Genomic DNA, 15,309 nt, shown 5'->3' on the forward strand with positions numbered 1-15,309 from the left:
GGCAGATGCTAAAACTATAGCAATCTTTCAGTGTATACTGCGCAAGTAATGAATGCAAGAAAAAAAAATTCACCGACGATTAAGATACTCCCTAATGCGAAATTTGAGAGCAGCTCTATACGTGTTTTCATTTCGCTATATATTGGCTGGCGCGGACAATCTGTCTCAGTGCGGCACGTTGGAAACGGAGCGAAGTGTGGCGCGACTGCCTCGCTAATTGGGCGATCGCGAGAGACAGCGCGTGGGTGACACGTATGCGCGATTCACAGCAGCCGCCGCAGACAAACCTCCCAGATGACGCGCGCTACTCTGGCGCCATCTCGTAGCGATCGTCGCAGAACACGTCTTGCGCGGCACTACGCTTTTCTTCTCACACTTTCGCCATACCTCCTCCACCGCTTTCCGCCTCATGCTTCCGCTCCACCCTCCTCCTTGCGGTCTCTTCACTATCACCACCTTCCATCCCCCGCTGCGCTCCGCGTTCCCTCTTTCATCCTTCGCTGTGCTCGTTCGCTCGTTTCACTTACGACGACAAGGACGCTCGCCGCAGGAACGGGTTCCTAAGAGCTGCGCTTTAAGAACAGCATTAGCAGTGCTAAAGCAGTGCACTGTATACTCTCTAGGGGGATCTGTCAAGGGTCTACCCTCACGTTGGCTGGACCGCGAGTTCGCAGCGTGTTCGTCTCCTTTACGACAAGGTCTGTCGTAGCTTTGAACGTAGCCTCCAATGTCAGACTTGAATCATACCGTCACATTTCTATGAATTTTGCACTACTAATGCGTTGTTACAATTTCTTAAAGACAACAGGCCTGCACAAGGGACTTTGGCACTGACCATAGTGTTAAATGTTATCCTGTGCTGCGAAGAGCTGTGCTCTAGTCTCTCTCTATTTTCTTCTTATCTGTCTACGTCCCCGACCCTGTGTGCGGGGCAGCAAACCACACTTATGGCCCTGCTTAAACTCGCTGCCATCCTTCTTCTTTCGTCTCTCTCATGAACCTGTCTGAGAAGCTGCTTCGAATGTGCACCCGAAATCACGGCACGAACAGCGAACTTATTGCACCAAGTTCACACGCGAATTGAACAGGAAGGCAGAGAACTGTGAAATGATCGCAGTTCCTTTCCGTCTAAACAACTGGCAGCCTTCAATGTGGGACGAGAGATACCCATTCGGCGTAAACAGCTGCGCGTAGGCCGCAAGGACGCGCGCTCTTTCCTGCGTCCGCGTCGCATTCATACAAATGCGGATAATGCGACAGATGCCTCAAGGCTTGGCAGGCGCTGTGACCGAACTACGCCTTTAGCAAAGCCCTCGATGATGTCTCGAGTTGAAATGCGACAAGAGAAAAGGCTAAACTTTTTCACCTATTGATTGATTAATCGGTCCAATCATTCATTCGGGTGCGATGCCAAGTGCCAGATGCAAATCGCTTCGTATCGCTGCCAATTCTCAGCGCTGAATGTGAGCCCTAAGCGTGTGATATGTTAATTAATATTCGGGTCATTTGTTTCATTTCTCAGATCTTTTAACAGTAAAGGATGTGCGGATTGGATGGAGAGGCTTTTTTAGGCTAGGTGAAAAAAAAAAAAAAAGAATGGAAAAGGGATGCAATTGTGAGCGGCTCCTCGCTTATTATTTTCTCTGCAGCGGCGCACCTCTTCCGTGTCGTCATTTTACTTCTAAACCCGCTCACAGTCATCGCCGCTTTAAGCTGGAGCGAGCCGCTAGTTACGTCTACAGGAATGGTTCACAACAAGCAGCGCCCGATATTCATTCATTTATTTATCATCATGATTCTTAAATGATGGCGAGAAAAATAAGAAAGAATGCACAGATCGCCGTAGCGGGGGCAAATAAATGCAGCGGAGAAAAGACAAACACGGACAAAATAACGCTTCTTAGAAAAACAATTAACAAATTCACAACGAGCTCGTTCCTGCAGATCCGGCTTTGCAAAGGTGGTTCTGCTGATTCTTCTTGTTGGTAAAGTTGCACAGTTTTCCTTTTTTTTTTTATCTGAATCATTCCTTTCCGGCAGTGTCTGATTCGTAAAGACCAGTCCGTGACCTCTATTACTGAAGCGCCTCTAAGCTTGCCCTTACGTTCTTTATCTTTATATGATTTGTTTGTATGGACAATTTGAAAAACAGTGCCAATAACAATTTCTCCCAACTTGTTCTTGGCCAAGTTGGTTGGCACTTGGTTAGGCCATACAAGACCACAATGAATACAAGAGCGGACCCCACTAGAGCCCGTGGTGTCCGGTCTTGTATTCTTTGCGTAGCTGTTTTATTTGCGCTACAATGACTTCATCTGAAACCGTCCTGAGCGTCCTCTTTCATGACGGTCGCGCAGAGCAAGAGTACGAGATGCGTCAGTCCACGATAAAGAAGAGCGCAGGACGTGTGTGTGCTTGCTGCAATGCTGCCGCGGGCTGCGTGGCTTCCGGAAGAGGAGAATTAGAGCGTGCTCGGTGGCAGCCAGTCAGCAGAAACCACTCTTCGCGCGTCCGCGACAAGCCCCGTGGGCCGGTTGTGGCGACAGAGCGCCGAACGCGGGGACGCTCTTCCCTCAGCTGGACGGGGCAGGGGGGTGCGAGTGAGTCACACGGCACGGCGCGACTCGAAGGAGCCGCGCTGCACAACTGCAAACAGCTGCTTGCCGGAGGAGGAGGCGGTACGGGTACGCCGGGCATGTCCGGGTGCCCAAAGCAACGCGTGCGCCGGTCCGGGCCTCCCGCTGCGATGCCCGCGGCGCCGTCGATGCCGGGTCGGCCGATTCGCGAGCACTGCGCGCGCGTGCGCGTCTATGACTCATCCCCTTGCGTTGCTGTCGACGTTGCCGGAGCCGCAGCAGCAGCAACGACGGCCACGCATTCGCTGCGGTTGCCGGGGCAGCCCGGCCGTGAGCGGCGGAGGTGCGGCGTGACTCAAGGCCGCCGGCGACCGCTGGCCTCCCACAAGGACGCCGGGTCCGCATTTAACCCCTCGCACGCCAAGCAGAGCGGTCAGCAACATCGGGGGTGCGCGGGCCGTCGACCCCACTTGCCTCGTCTTACGCCAGCTCGAGCGAGAAGAGCCGAAAGAAAGCGAGTGTACTTCCGCGGCCCTCGCTAAACATTGGGGCTGGTTAATTGGTTGTTGGGCGCGCTTGGTGAGAGCTCGGAAACAGGTCTAACCGGCTGTGACCAAGCGGTGAGCACTCAAGTGTACGCGCATCAATACTAACACTCCATCCTGGCCCTTCTCCCCTCTTCTTTTTATCCCCCATTCCCTAAGTGTAGGGTGACCAAAGCTGTCTCTCAGGGCTTTTAGGGATACCGATTTACAAATACAGATAATACCTCACGGGCGACCTGCTCAGAATTTGTTCAGAAATCGAATTTCTTTTCAGGGGAAGATATTTTAAGAACCTTAAAAATGCGCCTTCACACAGTCCATAGCTTAGACGTATTGCGCAAATGCTCCGCAGAGAAGCTACCCTCAGCATCTCGTACACGTTATGACGGGTGAAGTCTTGACGCTGTATGAACATACATAAGAAATTATGAGGTTGGATGTAAGAGAGTGAATGAATAAAAGAACGAATGTGTGCATAAATTAATAAAGTCATTGTCATTATTAGGGCGGACGTTATTTCGTACTGCGGCGCATCAAGAAAGGCGCAAGCACGGAGGAGAAGGAGGAGGAGTGTACTGTACAAGCGGCAGAGCGACTGCAAACAACAGCAAAAGAGAGAGCCTCTTTGGGCGCGATGCGGGAACGCTGCTGTGGCATATGGTGCGCGCATTATGGCGCACGAGGCGACTGCTGGTCCACAGTCAGGCGCCGAACCCAAGCGGTGGTTGGCGAAGGGCAAAGGTCTCGCCTAATGCCACCACGATCCCTCAGCGCTAAACAGGAACGCGGTCACGTCCCGGCGTAGACGCATTGGCGAGAACCATTTGTATCGCCAAGACGCTCCTCCCTAGGCGCCGTCTCACTCGTCGTTACGTGCAGCGTGGCCGGCGATGCGGTCGAGTGCGGACTCTCTCGCGAGACGCTCGTAAGCGGCGGCCGGTTTATGGTCAGCCTTTTACTTCATCTCCGAACAAGCGGGTCAGGCTGTGGTCACTACGAGAAACCGAGCCACTCCAATTAGCTTTCCCCGTTTAGTTATGCAGCCCATTTCACGAAGGGGTTACCGTTTAGTTACGGTTATTTTCGCAACAGGGTTTAGTTCTCCGTTGACCTGAGTAGCTAACGAGTGCGGCTGGAGCTTTTCTAACTCGTTTTACCCCTGGAGTTGCACGACTGGACCATAACTATCGGTGGCTTGCGCTTCGGCTAAACACGCCGACCTTCTCGTCAATTAATAACCGGCACAGCGACGGCTCACTTAAGACACACAACAGCTGAAATACTGCACGTGTCGCATTTCCGATCTGTGTATTTTCGCTTGCTGCACCCGCGAATGAGTCCACTAGCGTCACATGCGTTTCGAGTTGCCGTAGCTTCAAGCAAGTTTCACGAGCAACGTTGGCATGCATCTAGATGTAGTTTCCCAAACAGGATTCAAACTCCAGGCCTATATGCAAGTGGCAAGTGACGATGGCTCCGGCCAGGCGACGCGGCGGCGTGCCTTTGGCGCGCTGCATGGAACTTGCCCGGTGGTCGCCGAGAATGACCGCAGAGATCCGCCGAGGAGACGCGCCACGCCCTGTGCAGAAGGTGGTGGTCGGCGCGCGATGAACTCTGGGCACGCACTGGCTGCTCCACCCGTGTCGCGGTCGCTTCCGGCGCCCCTATGTCTTCCGGTCGCCCCTCGGTCCAACGCCCCGGGCTTTTCTCTTTGCTTTGGACTCGATTTAGGAGGGCGCCCTTCAACACCACTCGACTGCCTGGTCGCCGCCTTTCCTTTTCCTGCCCGGTGTGTACCCTCTCAGTGTCTCATGGATGTGAAAGCGCGGGGAACCATCGCGTGAGGCAAATCAACGCTCCGGTCGGGTGCGGTGGACGCACTCGAACGGCTCTCGCGAGTGACGATATTCAAATCTCATCCTCGTCTTGTCTGCTCTAGTCTAACGCCGGTCTTCGAACTCTTACGTCAACTGTGACGGTGTAGGATATGTAAAACCTGCGGAGCTATAAATCCTGCGTCATGTGTCAGTAGGTCGGGATGGGGGAATATATACCGAGAAGTTTTTTTTTTTTTGTTTATGATTGACAGGCGTGCAGGATAAGTGAGAAAGGTGAAAGTGTGCCACTATAAAAAAGCAGTAGTAGTAGCAGCGAATACATTTTTATTTAGACAAGCACGCCGCGGTAGCTTAGTGGCTATGGCAGTGCGCTGCTGAGATCGAAGTCGCAAGTTCGATCCCGGCCGCGTTTCGATGGCGGCGAAATGCAAAAACGCTCATGTGCTCAGATTTAGGTGCACGTTAAACAACCCCTGGTGGCCAAAATTAATCCGGAGTTCCACACTACAGCTTGAGTAATAATCGTATCGCGATTATGGCGCGTAAAACCTGAGAATTCAAATTTTCTTTTTATTTATACGAGGATGACCTCAAAGCCTGTGAGGGATGATTAAGAGTATCGCATTCCTCATTTCACAGTAAAATCATCGAGCTAATTTTTTTACACGACACATTTCAATAAATAAACAAACAAAAAAGAGCCTCGTCAGTACGTTTGAAAAATGGCTGCGTTAGTGAGGCGCGAGGCTGGTAATGGTTGGGGGTAATATTACCAGAAAAGGATCGATCATCGAATGGTTGTTACTATGTGTACATGACGGACCATGCGTGCACGTGAGCACTAGCCTGTTTCTCACGGAGTGGTGGTCGAGCCTGCACGGCTTCAGAGGCCGAATTCCGCAGCACGTCAAGCGGGTGTTCATATGTCAAGATGATCGTGTCGTGCTCGTGGATAAACGTGCACTGCTTCTTCTTCTTCTTCTTCTACTTCTTCTTCTTCTGCTTCTTTTTGTTACGGCGCTTCAAGAGACGCAGCTTGTTCGAGTGCTTTCGAAAGCTCGAAAGCACAGCGTGGGGCTTCTCAAATACTCGGCACGCGTACGCAGCAGTCTCTAATTCGCATCATCGACAGACGCGGAGACTGCCTCGCGGAGGCCACAGCTGCATCCAACACGAGATGCCAAGCGCGAAGTGAATCGCTGCAGTTCGAGCTGGAGTTGGCGGCCCGCGAGGTTCCTGTGCCGTGGCTGGTGCGGCTTCGCAACAGAGTTGGGAAACGAGCCACACACCGCGCGTTACACGTCTGCGCACCTGGCATCCCACGAGCGCAGTCAGAGTGAGAGATCGTTACGGCCACTACAGCAGTTCCCCCCCCCCCCCCCCCACACACACACACACACACAAACCTCTTCAAACGACCGCGAACTTCCCGGCGTCTGGTGAAGGGGAAAGCCGTACGCGTCACAATGCGCCTCGCTGAATTCCACCGCAGCGATACAAATTGGCGCAGGCCTTCAACTCGGAATTATTTTGCCTCTGTGTACGCTTAGAGAAACATTGGTTCGCGGCAGATTGGCAAACGCTAGCTGTATTAAATATGAGTTGGCAGTTCGTATTTTTATCGCCAAATAATGCATGCTTCACCACGCATGGATGCAAACAGACCGAAGTGCGTTCAATGCTGCAAACAAAATATTCGGCCAACTTTGCTTCTCTTCTGGCTTTTCTTGTTTTGGTTTGTATTGTTTTCCACTTGCGCGCCCAGCGTTGTTTCATTTTTCCTCATTTCGCTTTTTGTTTGATAGATTATAGAACTCCGAAAATTATAAGCTTGCGTGTGTACTTGTCGATGTTGTCTATCGAAAGGCTGGCTAAACCCGTCGACACAACAAATGCGCCCTCCGACGCCACTCTCATTAGGCGTTCTTCGCGCATGTAAGACCCCGAAGCCATGACAAAACACAAACCGGTCGAGTTTCTGGTTTGTATACACCTCGCGTGCGCGCGCTTCTCCGGAAACTCCGAGATATGAAGTGCCGAGGGACATTGAAAGCATCGAAGTATATATCCCTTCTTTATACACCGCGCACGTTCTAAAAAAAGGAGCACTTCAGCGGGAGATCGGTGACAGTGTCGTTTAGCGCAGCCTCAGCGCGCGCTCCGAGATGACAGCTTCGCCGAGATCGGTGCCATCAGGGCCAGCGGTCGCCAGGCAGGCGCTTCAATCATGGTTTTCCCTGAAAGGCCCAACTATACGTTTCATGACAGGCAACGGCAGAGGCTGCCTCGAGGTACGAACTGCGGGGAATGAAAAAGGGGAGGGGGGGGGGGTCGAAAAGACAAAGAGCTGAAGGTAAAGGGGGGGGGGGGGGGGAGCGTGGAAGGCCGATGCCGCGCGACAGGAGCCGCGGCAAAGCGATCGAACGGCGGCGGACTGGCGCGCCTGCCTGGGCGGCAACCCTTTCAGTCGCGGTGGGTATAGACGTCCGCGGCGCGCGCGCGACTAGACCGCGGAGTTCGTGCAGCTATAGAGCGATTAGAGGGACGCTAAAGAGGGACACTAAATCAGTCTAGACTGGTGTTGGATTGCCGTTTCAAAAGTCTATCTGCCTCTAAGCGACGGGGAAAGAGGAGGACTAGGATGAGAAGGAGGAGGAGGAAAGAAAAGGAGAAGGTACGCGAAATAATCAGTAGGTGTCTGGTTTGTTACTCTATGCTAGGGAAGGGTAAGAGGGGAATAGAAAGATTAGAAAGAGAGTATGGAGGGAGAGAGGGAGGGAGACTGGTGAATGCGTGAGCGCACGGACAGTGTCACGCAGTCAAAGATGTTCGCGCAGGTCGATGGTTCCTTCACAGCCGCAGACATCGCAGACACTCACAGACAGCCATTCATACGGAAAATAAATGATTACAGCCGCAGCCGCCACGGCCGCATAAAAAAAAAAACGAGAAAAGAAAGCTTGCGTAGTGTTATTTATTTGTGCGGTAAGAATAATTGGGAGCGTAAATGCCCATCCACAAGCATGGCACCGATGTATTCTCTTATGGTAAAATTTCGACTGCTTGAACAGCAGAGCAGTGAGGACAATCGAGAAAAAATCACCAGCCCTTCCCCTGTCGAGACAATGGGGGTAAGCGAAGCTTTTCGTGCGTGTATCTGACCTTCGTCAGGGTAACGTAAAGTTCACGACATGTCACGGTAATAAAACATAAACGTTTATTAAATGTACACATCGAGGGAAGGAAACGTACAACGCAACGGAAGGAAAAATTGCACGAAAGGGAAGCAAAAGTAGAAGGACAGGGAACTGAAAAGTACCCTGAAAGCGAGCGAGAAGTAGTAGGAAAGGGAAGGGAAAGTAGTAGGTCAAGTACATACACGACAAGCTTCGCTTACCCCCATTTTCTCTACAGGGGAAGGGCTGGTGATTTTCTTTCTCTCTCTCTTTTTTTCTTTCTCTTTTTCTCTCTTTCTTTCTCTCCCGCTTTCTTTCTCTCTTCCTCTCTTTTTCTTTCCTTCTTTCTCTCTTTCTTTCTTCCTTTCTAACTTTATTACTTTCTATCTCTCTTTCTCTCTCTTCCTCTCTTTCTTTCTTCATTGAGCTTGGACCCTTTCTGCACTATCACCAGGATCGGCCCACTTTTCAGCGTGACACCACCACCACCACCATCGCCGAAACACGTCTTTGCTGTTCTCTGGCGGCATCGCTGAGGCAGGCGCAAGCCCCGGTAAGAACACTTTTCGGGCAGCTCCGACTTGCTGAAAGCCCCATCAGAAACGCATCACGGCTCATAGTTCCTGTGACGTGCAGCCACTCGTGTATGCAGTTTATAGAGCGTAGTATACCTGCAGGCTTCTTTCCTACCACCGCTGCATCTTTTACGGAAGCGTAAAACACTATACATATGCATATTAGCGGTGCCTACAACCGTCACCGTTTTGTTCACCGAAGTGAAGCGAGGTGTCGGAGCACAGACATATTCCGCCCGACATGATGTCGGGTCTCGGATTGTCAAGCGAGTCTTTCATTCTTGGCCTCGCTCTGTACTGGTTTAGCGGCACGCACACGTCGTTATACAGCGTACGTGCGCGTTTGGCGCGGGCGTTGTTGCTCTTGCGTCATTGTTTCTCTTTGTATCTCGCTGCTCGAGCAACGAATGGCGATGCGCGGGGCGCGTGGCGGCATGGGTGTGTGTAAGCGCGCGAACGTCTCCCCGCCGATTGCGCACTTCGCGCAAGTCGTTTCTTAAGGCGTCGCTCAGCGAGGCAGCTCACGTGCGCGCACTTCTCACCCCGCACAAAGGCCGCGCCGTCGGGAAGGGGAAGGCAGTTGAAGGGCGACGGGCCTCCCGTGAACTTTATAAACGACGCGCCGTCAGCGTGGAGTCCAGGTTATCTGATAAGAGGGATGCCACACGATCAATTCCGCGAGCTGTGCCAGTGTGGATGTGGGCCGCCGAATGTGAGCGCCTTGACCGTGAGAGGACTTGCGACGCTGTTCTGCGGACGTGGGCTGCAAGGTCGCGGGCGTGGATGCCTCAGCTGACCGAAATCCGTTATCGATAGGCTGCGAACAGTTGCAGACGAGGACGTGTTGCGAAGCCAAAGTTCGCCCTTCCAGTCTTGACCTTGTTTGTAGTGAGCATTCGCATGTTTTCGACAACAGATTGGACCATCGGCTACCCGGGAGCCGGCTGAATAGCCCGGCCCCGTCCCAGATTTTCACAGATCATCTGTCTGCTCTATGTATAATACACATACTCGTACATGCATATAGGGACGATTACACTTCGGCATCCACTGTAATCATCATCATCACCCTATATTTACGTCCTCTGCAGGACGAAGGCCTCTCCCTGTGATCTCCAATTACCCCTGCGCTAGCTGATTCCAACTTGCGCCTGCAAATTTCCTAACTTCATCACCCCACCTTCATCATCCACTGTACTCGTTCTTAAATGACATTTCCCATCCGCTAGCGCCAATATTTAATCTTTTCGTTGGTTGCGATGATGTAGCGCAATTCTACACAGCATTCACTTACTCATTAAACTTGCGTAATTTATAAAAACCGATAAATATATCTTCGTTGATGTTTCTTAACTACGGCTGCTTGGCCATTTGGCTACTGAGGAGCCGGATATGTAGAAATAACTGTTAAAGAAAAGGACTATGGCTTCATATTTCTGGCTTGTTCTTCGTTTCCTTCGTTCGACAGTGTCTCTTTCCCGGTTATCTTGGAAACTGGGTAAATCCTACATTCACCACTGTACTGTTTGGAACTTGTTCTCTTCACTATAGGACCACCCATCACTAAACGCTCATTACACGCTATTATACATTTGTCGAGGCGGGTATATATACTTCCTTATGGTAATAACTATCAGCTGCGGCAACACGCACAAGCCATGCAAGACCTGCACTGCGTAGTCGGCAGGCTGTTTGCACAGGTGACGTTATAGGTGACGCAAGAGAAAAGAATGAAGCGACAAAGCAGGGCAGACCGAACGACAGACTCAAACAGGGCAAACAACTGCGCATACAGAATACGACAACGACGGCCCGCCGTGAAACCGGAGTTGTCCACGCGCCCTCCGGGCGACGCGTTTGCAAGGGAGTGCACTGCCGCCCCTCGCTGTTCGCCCTTGTTCGCGCGAAATAAAACAAAAATAGCGCAGTGCCGACACCGCCCAGGGTTCTCCCTCGCGTCATTTTATCCGCTGTCGCCTCGTGACGATTCTCGCGAGGATCAAGTTTTCTGGTGCGTCTCCCGAGAAGGGACGAGATTTCGCACGCTGTCTTTCCACACAGTCCACCAGATAACCGTGAAAACCCGAGCGGACAGCTCCCTTTAGTCTATCTGTGCGTGTCTGACTCCCCTTCTGTGTGTATGTGTTCCGGCTCGGACGCTTTCGGACACTGCTGTAACCCCAGGGACTAGAATATGCAAATGAGAAAAAAATATGCGTCGCTTGTCCTCGTGGCTCTATTTCGAGGAATAGCTCTATATGCGCATTATAACGTCTGGAATGCGTCGTTAACTGTAGCGCAGAGCGAGCGGACATGGCAATATGCCGAAGTGCTGCAATAGAAGCCTTTTCTTTCTACATTTATTTTCTGATCGCTCTTAGGTAGTTCCGGGGGGGGGGGGGGGGTGCGGTTCATCGTCCGCTTCGCATATCAAAGGGAACTCTCATAACGGAGGGCCGCTATACTATGGGTATGTACTACCATCGAAAGTTTGAGTTGGTGGCATAGAGAAATGAGGTATCTTTTTGAACATGGATATTCAAAAAAAAAAAAGAAAGAAAAGGCGGCAGAACCAACCTCTCACAGAATGACCTGTCGACGGTATGCGGTATTAGCAGTGAGTCAAGAGAGTGACAGGACGTATTGTCACCGTCGAAAACGATTACGCATGTGGAGTCAACATAGTGACAGGGCGTATTGCCACCGTCGAAACAAGTTACGCATGAGGCGTGCACTGCAGCGGGACTTCCCTTTAGCGCTTCCCCAAGAACACTCGGCGCCATCTAGTGCCGCCGCCGCGAAGCTTGCGCGTGGCCTCCGAAATACACGGCGCGCCGGTGCGTGCGAACGCTGAGAAACGTGTCATGCGGCGACCGGGATCCTCTCTCGCGCTTCTTTCTGGGCACGTTGCGCCATCTAGTTGTGCTGCCGAGAAGTCCGCGCGTGGCCTCCAGCACGAGAAGCGCAGCGCACGAGGCGCAGCGCAACGCTGAGAAATCTTCGCTCGCTTGGCGCACACCTAGTGGCGGCAAGCCACTAGGTTGCTCAGTGACTTAAGTTGGCGAGAGGCTCATTGAAGAGCAGCACATACCCAGTGCATTCGTGGCACAGCTCGCTGAAGCATCGGGTTGCCGTCCTTGAGGAACCCTCGTGACGTGGGCTCGATTCCACCCTGCATCGGAGAAATTTGAAGGATCTTTTTCGTCATTGTATAGAGGCACATTTCCCAGTGGCACAAACCTAGTTATTCAAGTTGGTGTCAGAGACGTTCGTTGAAGACCTACTGGCACGTACACAGCGACCCAAGCAGGCATCAAAGAGGTCCATTAAAGATCAGCACAGACCGACTGCTCCAAGTTTGCGTCAGAGCTTTATTGAACAGCGGCACCTACCCAGACCAGCATCTACAGTGACCCACGTCGTCCTGAAAGAGGTTCGTTGAAGAGAGGCACGTATGTACGTATTTCCACGTACTCAGCGACGTGGCTTCTTATAGCCGCACTGTAAACTATGCACACACGTCTATGCATCTTGGAATTGTCCCACGGTCGTTCCCTTTCTCATCTAAACTTTGATGCTATAGCCGCTTGTTCTCTGTAACAAACACCAGGACACAGAAGTCAGCGTTCGTGTCCGTGCACTCTTTCCGTCCTTTTCGTCCGGTGTATGACGTTGCTCCGTTTCACCAGCTGTATCCGAGTGTAGAAAGTTGCTTCTTTCTTTCTTTTTCTCCAAGTTCTCACGGGTTATCCTCTCGACTCAATGCACCATCGAGCAAGAAAACCCTGCGTTCGCTGCAATTTCCGTTTTGTAAAGCACAGTCCAGACGCCCCCGCTAGTGCTGGCGCTCCGAATGTATACACTTGACAGAGACCGAGATCTTCACGCACGAGTGAACGAGTGGGACGACCGAAGAATGGCCGTTGTGCAAAAAGACCTCGTTGGGGAAGTCTGGTCTGCATCACAGTGTGTCTATTAAAGCGCCCATTTTACTACTGCGCGCACACAGAAGGTGTAGAAAATTCGTGCAATGCAGGCGGCCGTTCTTCTTCTTCGTCGTCATCGTCGTCATCATCATCATCATCATCATCATCATCATTATTATTATTATTATTATTATTATTATTATTATTATTATTATTATTATTATTATTATTATTATTATTATTATTATTATTTGTTCTTTGTTCTGCTCTCAGCTTTCCGTTGTTGTGTCTTAGTTTCACCATATTGTTCAACTTCCCTTCTCCATTTTGTTATGTATGCATTTTGCGCCGCCTTCGGTTACATGTATGTACACTTTTCTTTTCAAGATTAATACTTTTTATTGATTGTTTTTTTTTTTCACTGATACTCCCCTGCTGTATTTCTTTTATATGTATACGTGCGCCAGCACCCAGACCTCACGGTTGTTCCTGGGCACGATAAATAAATGATTGATTGATTGATTGATTATTATTATTATTATTATTATTATTATTATTATTATTATTATTATTATTATTATTATTATTATTATTATTATATTATTATTATTATTATTATTTAAAGTAGTAGTATTTGCCTACATGTCGCGATAAGAGGGTGATCGGCTTAACTGATTATTCAGCATGTGTCACGCAGAGGGATGCTTCAGAGTTCTGAAGCCAAAGAAGTGGGGCTGCGTTGAGTAGTAAACTGCACGACCGATCGACTGCAAGCCGCATCAGACTGCTCATACACTCTGGCAAGCCCGTGCCTCGGACGAGTCGACCGACTGCCACACGATCGCTCGCCGCCTCCCGTTCTCTCTCCCGTTAGGCTCCCGCTCCACGCACGAGCCGCCCATTCTCCTGCAGCACCGGCGCTCACAAACCGCGTATCCGGTGCGGGCCCTTTCCTATGTAGCCGCGAGCAGCGCAAACCAGCAGCCCATCTGTGTTTTTCCAGCCGTCCGAGCCTCTACCGTCCCTTCTTCTGTTTAATATTTCTTTCTTTCTTTCAACTGCCACGGGTCTCTCGGATCGGTGAGAAGGATGTAGGGGTCTGGCACCCTCCTCACCCCGCAGCTCGACCAGTCGCAGTCCATTCTGCGGCCTTCCCGGCTTTGTTTTCGTCTCGCCTTCCCCTTCACCGCTGGTACCGGGCATATACATGTGTTTCCCGCCGGAGTGATAATTTGTTTTAAATTGGTGTGGCCGTATGGCGGCCTCTGCGTCCCACACGGCCCGAGCGTCAAACAAACATCCCCTCAGCGCGCTGTCCGGCGTGCGAATTTCGTTTCTGGGCTGCTTTCGCCCCGTCGTTCAAAGTCGTGAAACAAACTTAGCGACAAAATACTGAAAACATTGTTCGGAAGCCTTCGCGAGCGTAATGCCGCATTGCCGAAACAGCCCGCAACAAGTGTTATAAAGCCCCTTTTACAGACGTAGAGCTTTAATTGCGGAACCTGGAGAACTCATTGTCAACTAACACACGGAGAACTGTGATTACAGTGAGCTTCATAATTTTTTTTTCACAAGATTTCATGTTCTCATGATATGATGCCTTGCAACAGGTCGCCTGGATGAATGAAAAGAAAGTGACCAGAAACCATCAAAGTACGACTGTCAAAGTGAAGCATAACACCCATCCATATAGATTTGTTGAGATATGCTGCTGGGAACACTTGCTGGTTAAATGAATTGCTTAAGCGCTATGAGGCGTGTGGGTGGATTCGACCTTGCACTGCCTTTAGGATCGGCCCGTGTTACAAACCTACTTAACATCTATGGGAACAGACATCGTGTACTGCACGGTATCAGGATCGGCCTACCAAGTCGTCATCGTTAATTACACTGTTTCCGGGAATTACATCTAAGTACGCGAGCGTTTTTATACTAGCTTCGCCCCCATTGAAATGGGGTCGCTGCGGCCAGGATCGAACTTGCAACCTCGAGCTCAACAGGGCGAAGCCATATAGTCACGAAGCTATATACCGCGGCGGGTACTCGGTCAGATGGCCGTCCACGCAAAAGGAGGGAAGAGATAACTTTCTTTCTTTCTTTCTTTCTTTCTTTCTTTCTTTCTTTCTTTCTTTCTTTCTTTCTTTCTTTCTTTCTTTCTTTCTTTCTTTCTTTCTTTCTTTGGTTTTACGTGCCAAAACCAGTTCTGTAATACAAAGACTGTGCTCTGCGTAGCCTATGGCGTAACGCTTTCACAAGCAAAAGCAGACTCAACATAGCTGCTTTCTGTCTACTTTGGCAAGTCAGAGTGTGGCTGGGCCAATCGAAGCAGTACAGTTGTGTCCGAAGAGATGAGCTAGTTGTAGCGAGTCCCTAAAGCTCGCGGTTATGGCCGGTGATCAATCTCTCTCTTCGATTGTCACCGAGTTCAGCCAAGGTTTCGACTCGTCCTGTGCTTTACACATTGCAGCTTTCTGACGCCCTGCTGTATATTCACAGAAATCAGATGATGGTGATGATGATTATGTATATTGTGTATATTCCAAGCAGGCACAATTCGACAAAATAAGCCTTTTCGCAGCGCAGTATGCCATATAGGCACGGCGCTGTCGAGCCTTGTGATTCGTAATTTGAGCGTCTTTGTGTGTATAGTTGCGAATGTGCGATTCAACATAA

General features: G+C 50.6%; 1 protein-coding gene across 1 annotated transcript in view; it reads left to right on the top strand.

The window, feature by feature from the left end:
- The window catches only part of LOC119446709 (matrix metalloproteinase-2), a 229,453-nt gene that overhangs the window by 57,537 nt on the left and 156,607 nt on the right, over positions 1-15,309 (top strand). The gene's annotated exons all lie outside the window — the stretch shown is intronic.

The sequence above is a fragment of the Dermacentor silvarum genome, chromosome 3 (assembly GCF_013339745.2).
Source record: "Dermacentor silvarum isolate Dsil-2018 chromosome 3, BIME_Dsil_1.4, whole genome shotgun sequence".
Taxonomy (NCBI): domain Eukaryota; kingdom Metazoa; phylum Arthropoda; class Arachnida; order Ixodida; family Ixodidae; genus Dermacentor; species Dermacentor silvarum.